Raw genomic sequence first — 7952 nt, 5'->3', positions numbered from 1 at the left:
CGTAGCCTGGACAAACAAACAGAAAAAGGGGAAGGCTTTTCCTCGCCGGGGCCGGCGCCGCCGCCGACATCTAAAGCTCTAAACCCTCTCCGCGGTGGCAGGTAATGCTATCCTCTCCTTGCCCTCTCTCCCTCGCTCTCTTCCTCCCCTCCCTCTCTTTTAGGCAGGCAGGGTTCTTCCCGGCTTCGACCGCCGGCGAGGCCGCGAGCCGTCGTCTCCCCCGCCTGCCGCCCTAGCGGCCGGAGGAGAGGGGGATCTTCGGCTGGTCGCAGGCATTGTAGGTAGGTAGTTTCGCGATGGGATTCTCTGGGCGGTGGAGGCGGCGCCGCGTCGTGGTGTGCCCCCTCGGCCCTGTTCCCCAATCCGGCTAAGCTTTCGGTGGCGGAGCCGGGGCCGTCCCGCTCTCGATGGCTAGGTTTGGCCGACGAGATGTAGAGGTGGCGGCGGTGCGTTTTGTACTCTGGCCCGCTTCCGCCACCTCCGGACGGCCTGAAATTAGTGTCTTTTACGATTTATTATTTCGGGGGATTGGGTGCTGCTCTGTATCTCTGAGCCCGGGACCTCTGATGGCGAAGATGAAGATGAAGATGCCCTTGCCTGGCTGGGGAAAGGGATGGAGATGCAGCAATTCAGGAATGATGATCTCCTGTGATGGATAAAGAGTCCCTGTTGGTGTTATGGGTTATAGAGCGGGCAGATTCATGTTACTGGGATTCTCTATTGGTTGCTTCTCACTTGTGTCAGATTCATGTTACCCGGGGTGGGGTTTTTTGGACATACAAATGTCCTCCGTTTATTTGTCAGGAAATGTGAATGTTACCAAATTGAAAAGCAATCAAGTACTAAATAGACACTCCCTAATTTTAAGATGATTTTTAACCTAGCTTTTTCTGTTTAGTGCAGCAACAACATTAAGGGAGGTAAAGGAGGAGATTGGGCTTGATCCAGCCTTGGTCACTCTCGTTTCCTCGCTTGAGCACTTCTTGCCCAAGGTAAGATGTCTATGAGTTCTCGCCTATACCCCTCCGGGTGGGACGTTGGTGGACTTGGCTACACTCGGTGATGGATCACAATGTTAATTTGGCCTACCTATAAATCACGTAAGTTGCATGCTACGCATTTTGCGACATCTTTTATATGTTGTGCTGTTCAGCTTGCACAATGTGTGCTTTGTTTGAATTCAAAGTGTTGGGTACTTTTGCATTATTATTTATGAGATGCCTGCAAGTTTGCATACTACTTTGTTTTGCTTGAAAAATTGTACTGTTTTGCGACTTCCAAAAATATATTTTTGTCATGATTTTCAAATATGGGAATGTTATTGATTAATTTTCATGTGAGGTCAGCCCTGATGGTAGTTTAGCCGGCTGCTCATATCCGTGGAGAGAGCACGTAGTTGTTTGCTTGAGCCCACGCAAATGCCTATCTACATATCTTATATGCTAACCACTATAATGGAACGGTCCTTTTTACCTCTATATCTTAACCTTATACTCCCTCCGTGTGCAAAGTTGATTCACTTATTTTGGGACGGAGGGAGTAGTATAGAACTTCCTAGGAAAAAAACTAAAAGGATATAACAATCCTAAAAAATACTATGAAATTCTTTTGAATAAAAGTTTGGTTTTAAAGAAAATACTATGAAATTCTTTCGAACCAAAGAGTGATTTCTAAAACGGTTCAAGTAAGTTCATCTAACTGGTGTTGTCCTATGAAGCAAAAAAAAGGGTTTATTTATATGATCGGTAGCATCATCTACCAAAAGACTTAATCCGGCAACTCTAATTGTAATCCAGAATTATTGATTTGTTCTTTTGAGGAATACACCATAACAAATGTAAAAGAAACAAATAAGTAACCACTAAGAGTGAAATGGGTAATATCATATACGTGGATATATTTGGCACAACTTATAGAATACCAAACAAAGAAAACATATCATGGTAATTTACTCTAGGTTCGAGATGCACCAGCACGCTCCTGGGTTTTAAACATGTGGAGGCTGGCCACTGATCATATTAACTTTGTGTCGTTTCCTGACTGCATATGTCTGCTTCGGAAGTGGACACAGTGAACCACGCTTGGTTGGGTTGAGAGACATTGCGATTGCTTGCTTCTCCTATGCTTTTCATTGCCGCCGGCATCAGGCCATTAAGAACTCCAACATGCATGACACGGAACATAATATTTCCAGGAACCTGGCTGAGGGCGAGGGGTGTTGCTCTTAGTTTGGTACATATGCTGGTCTGCAAGTGATTACATGGGATTACATGGCCAATGTTCCTTTTTTTGTTAATATGTTTCTCTCTGAGATTAAGTAACTATCTCTAACCAATTATTTCATTTTATATACGTACTATGATTGGTTAGTAGGTGACATCAGCTATGATGCCATTGCATGCATCGATTGATATTCGCATGTAGTCCTGAATTTGTTGACCATCTCGTGCAAATACGGCCATAGCACATATATGTTCTAGACGCACAGTTTTAAATTTCCTCCAATATAATTAGAACCCATCATACAAATACTGTATGTATTACTAATAGTACTGATTAACCTTCCGTTTGATTCAAACAGGATTTTTTATTAAATTTCGGATCATCACAATTTTTCCTAATAATTCACTTCCTGTACGTACGCTGCAGAGGTAACTTTCCATCCACTTAAATATCCTGGAAAGAATATTTTGTTTTGCTGTGTTGAAATCAAATAACTGCTACCAATTCAACCATGCAGAATATGAATTGATATGACACTACAATTCTAAGATTTCCTGTTTTTAGTAATCTTGGGAGTTAAAAGGACATAATTATTTGGCTGTATGTATGTGCCAAGCAGAAAAAAAAATTACATCTATTGAACTTAGGGTGGTTGATGCCATGAAAATAGGCTTCATGCGGACATGATCCTCAGGCATGCATGCACCCATGCACCTATTGAAACCTGTCCGATCTATGGCAGAGTTAAAAAAAGAATCACGTACATATGGTTCCTAGGGTTCGGACTCCTGTGCTGCTTGCCCACAACGATTTTTTTTGCGGATGGCCCACAACAATCTTGCGTAGGAGTCCAACGTTAGTTAGCTTTGGCCAATTGATAGCGTGACTGGTTTTGTTGTTTCTTGTCCTATTAGAATTCAAACGTGATGGCATTGTAAGCTTGGAAGTTTCTTGTCCTACACCTGACCGTGATGGCACTTTCCTTCATAGACCATATACGTGACAATCCATGCATATTTCCGGATCATAATAATCTTCTTCTTCTTCTAACTTTCTTCTTTCCCATTTTACAGATTTGCTTAAGATCACGGAAGCTTGGGTTGATGGAGTGCTTGTATTTAGTTTTTGTTTTGACCTTGTGAAACTTGCTACCTATGGATGAAACTGTGTAATATTGATGAAACTATGTGTATGTACGGATGAAACTTGCTACTATTGGTAACATGTGTTGGATATATATGTGTTGATGACTATTGGTAATATGTGTTGAATATGCTATATTGGTCATATAAATATAAGAAAAAACAAAATTAAATGGGGGCAATATAGTCACTTTGCCATCTACTGGCAGATGGCAAAGAGCTTTGCCATCAGTTGGCAGATGGCAAAGAGGCCACGTGTCATCTACATGTAAAATTTGGGCTGGCCTATTTGGGCTCTTTGCCATCTGCCAGTAGATGGCAAAGCATGCAGCCTTTGCCATCTGCTGGCAGACGGCAAAGAGCGTGCAGCCTTTGCCATCTGCTGGCAGACGGCAAAGTATGCCGTTAGCCTTCTAACAGGGCTAACCCCGTTAAGAGGCTTTGCCATCTGCCAGCTGATGGCAAAGCCAAAGGCTCTTTGCCATCAGCCAGCAGATGGCAAAGAAGCCTTTGCCGATAGGGTTTCAGACAAACTGTTTTCCATCTGCTGGCTGATGGCAAAGCCTTTGCCATTCGCCGACCATGCCTTTGCCATCTGCCATGGCAGATGGAAAAGTGCCAGATTCCAGTAGTGCTTGAATAAGAATTTTTTTCAAAGAAAGACCTCGGTGAAGCTGCTTACACATTGAGCATCAAGATCTATAGAGATAGACCAAGACGCTTGATAAGATTTTTCAATGAAGTACATACCTTGAATTTTTTCTGAAGTAGATCAAAATGGAACAGTCAAAGAAGGAGTACTTGCCTGTGTTGCAAGGTGTGAAGTTGAGTAAAGACTCAAAACCCGACCACAACAGAAAATAGGAAGAGAATGAAAAGTTATTCCCTATGCCTCAGTCATAGGGTCTATAAAGTATGCTATGCTGTGTACCAGTCCTATTTTATACCTTAGCATGATTCTGGCAAGGGAGTACAATAGTGATCTAGGAGTAAATCACTGGACAGTGGTCAAAATTATCCTTAGAGGACTAAGGAAATATTTCTCGGTTATGGAGGTGATAAAAGAGTTTGTCATAATGAGTTACGTCAATGCAAGATTTTTACATCAATCTAGATGACTCTAAGTCTCGATCTAGATACATATTGAAAGCGGGAGCAATTAGTTAGAGTAGCTCCGTGCAGAGTATTGTAGACATAGAAATTTTCAAAATACATACGGATCTGAATGTTGCAGACCCGTAGACTAAACTTCTCTCACAAGCAAAATATGGTCACTCTTTGGGTGTTAATCACATAGTAATGTGAACTAGATTATTGACTCTAGTAAAACCTTCGGGTATTAGTCACATGGAGATGTGAACTATTGGTGTTAAATCACATGATGATGTGAACTAGATTATTGACTCTAGTGCAAGCGGGAGACTAAAGGAAATATGCCCTAGAGGCAATAATAAAGTTATTATTTATTTCCTTATATCATGATAAATGTTTATTATTCATGCTAGAATTGTATTAACCGGAAACTTAGTACAGGTGTGAATACATAGACAAACAGAGTGTCACTAGTTTGCCTCTACTTGACTAGCTCGTTGAATCAATGATGGTTATCTTTCCTAACCATATACATGAGTTGTCATTTGATTAACGGGATCACATCATTAGAGAATGATGATTGACTTGACCCATCCCTTAGCTTAGCACGATGATCGTTTAGTTTGTTGCTATTGCTTTCTCCATAACTTATACATGTTCCCATGAGTATGAGATCATGCAACTCCCAAATACTGGAGGAACACTTTGTGTGCTACCAAACATCACAACGTAACTGGGTGATTATTAAGGTGCTCTACAGGTGTCTCCAATGGTGTTTGTTGAGTTGGCATAGATCAAGATTAGGATTTGTCACTCCGAGTATCGGAGAAGTATCTCTGGGCCCTCTCGGTAATGCACATCACTTTAAGCCTTGCAAGCATTGTGATTAATGAGTTAGTTGTGAGATGATGTATTACAAAAAAAGTAAAGAGACTTGCCGATAACGAGATTGAACTAGGTATTGAGATACCGACGATCGAATCTCAGGCAAGTAACATATCGATGACAAAGGGAACAACGTATCTTGTTATGCGGTTTGACCGATAAAGATCTTCTTAGAATATGTAGGAACCAATATGAGCATCCAGGATCCGCTATTAGTTATTGACCGGAAGTGAGTCTTGGTCATGTCTACATAGTTCTTGAACCCGTAGGGTCCGCGCACTTAACATTTCGTGACGATCGTTATTATGAGTTTATGTGTTTTGAAGAAACGAAGGTTGTTCGGAGTCTCGGATGTGATCACGGGCATGACGAGGAGTCTCAAAATGGTCGAGAAATAAATATCAATATATTGGAAGCCTATGTTTGGACATCGGAATGGCTCCGAGTGGTTCGCGCATTTTCCTGGAGTACCGGGAGGTTACCGGAAACCCCCGGGAGAAGTTATAGGCCTTATGGTCCATAAGAAGGAAGCACACTAGCCCACAAGGGGCTGGTGCGCCCCCCTTGGGCAGGAGGCCGAATTGGAATAGGTTTGGGGGGGGGGGGCTTTCCTTCTCTCCTACTCCTTCCCTTCCTCTCCTACTCCAACTAGGGAAGGGGGGATCCTACTCCCAGTGGGAGTAGGACTCCCCTAGAGCGCGCCATACAGAGGGCCAGCCCCTCCCCTCCTCCACTCCTTTATATACGGGGAGGGGGCACCCCATAGACACACAAGTTGGTCATTGATCTCTTAGCCGTGTGCGGTGCCCCCCTCCACCATAATCCACCTCGATCATATCATAGCGGTGCTTAGGCGAAGCCCTGTTCCGGTAGCATCATCATCACCGTCATCACGTCGTCGTGCTAACGAAGCTCTCCCTCGACACTCTGTTGGATCGTGAGTTCATGGGACGTCACCGAACCGAACGTGTGCAGATCTCGGAGGTGTCGTACCTTCGGTGCTAGGATCGGTCAAACGTGAAGACGTATGACTACATCAACCGCGTTGTCATAACGCTTCCGCTTACTGTCTACGAGGGTACGTGGACAACACTCTTCCCTCTCGTTGCTATGCATCACCATGATATTGCGTGTGCGTAGGAATTTTTTTGAAATTACTACGTTACCCATCACGTCGTGACGGGATCTACGTGTGAAGCGGAGTACATAGATACTTCGGAGGCAGCAAATGAAGGAGTCTGGATGAAGGAGTTCATATTCGATCTAGGTGTAATACCTAGTGCATCGGGTCCAATGGAAATCTTTTGTGACAATACTGGTGCAATTGCCTTGGGAAAGGAATCCAGATTTCACAAGAGAACCAATCACATCAAGAGACGCTTCAATTCCATCCGTGATCAAGTCAAGGAGGGAGACATAGAGATTTGCAAGATACATACGGATCTGAATGTTGCAGACCCATTGACTAAGCCTCTCTTACGAGCAAAACATGATCAGCAGCAAGAGTCGATGGGTGTTAGAATCATTACTATGTAATCTAGATTATTGACTCTAGTGCAAGTGGGAGACTGAACGAAATATGCCCTAGAGGCAATAATAAAGTTGTTGTTTATATTTCCTTATATCATGATAAATGTTTATTATTCATTCTAGAATTGTCTTAACTAGAAACTTAGTACATGTGTGGATACATAGACAAACAGAGTGTCCCTAGTATGCCTCTACTTGACTAGCTCGTTAATCAAAGATGGTTAAGTTTCCTAGCCATAGACATGTGTTGTCATTTGATGAACGGGATCACATCATTAGAGAATGATGTGATGGATAAGACCCATCCGTTAGCTTAGCATAATGATCGTTTAGTTTTTCTGCTATTGCTTTCTTCATGACTTATACATGTTCCTCGGACTATGAGATTATGCAACTCCCGAATACCGAAGGAACACCTTGTGTGCTATCAGACATCACAACGTAACTGGGTGATTATAAAGATGCTCTATAGGTGTCTCCAATGGTGTTTGTTGAGTTGGTATAGATCGAGATTAGGATTTGTCACTCCGTGTATCGAAGAGGTATCTCTGGGGCCTCTCGGTAATGCACATCACTATGAGCCTTGCAAGAAATGTGACTAATGTGTTAGTCACGGGATGATGCATTACGGAACGAGTAAAGTGACTTGCCGGTGACAAGATTGAACTAGCTATGATGGTACCGACGATCGAATCTCGGGCAAGTAACATACCGATGACAAAGGGAACAACGTATGTTGTTATGCGGTTTGATCGATAAAGATCTTTGTAGAATATGTAGGAGCCAATATGATCATCTAGGTTCCGCTATTGGTTATTGACTGGAGATATGTCTCGGTCATGTCTACATAGTTCTCGAACCCGTAGGGTCCGCACGCTTAACGTTCGATGACGATTTGTATTATGAGTTTCATGTTTTGATGAACCGAAGTTTGTTCGGAGTCCCGGATAAGATCACGGACATGACGAGGAGTCTCAAAATGGTTGATACATAAAGATTCACATATTGGAAGGCTACATTCGGACACCGGAATGGTTCGGGTCGTTTCGGATAATTTTCGGAGTGTTGGGGGTTACGGGA

This window comes from Triticum dicoccoides, chromosome 7A, assembly GCF_002162155.2.
Source record: "Triticum dicoccoides isolate Atlit2015 ecotype Zavitan chromosome 7A, WEW_v2.0, whole genome shotgun sequence".
Taxonomy (NCBI): domain Eukaryota; kingdom Viridiplantae; phylum Streptophyta; class Magnoliopsida; order Poales; family Poaceae; genus Triticum; species Triticum dicoccoides.
The sequence above is the reverse complement of the archived record's forward strand: the minus strand, read 5'-3'. Positions refer to the sequence as shown.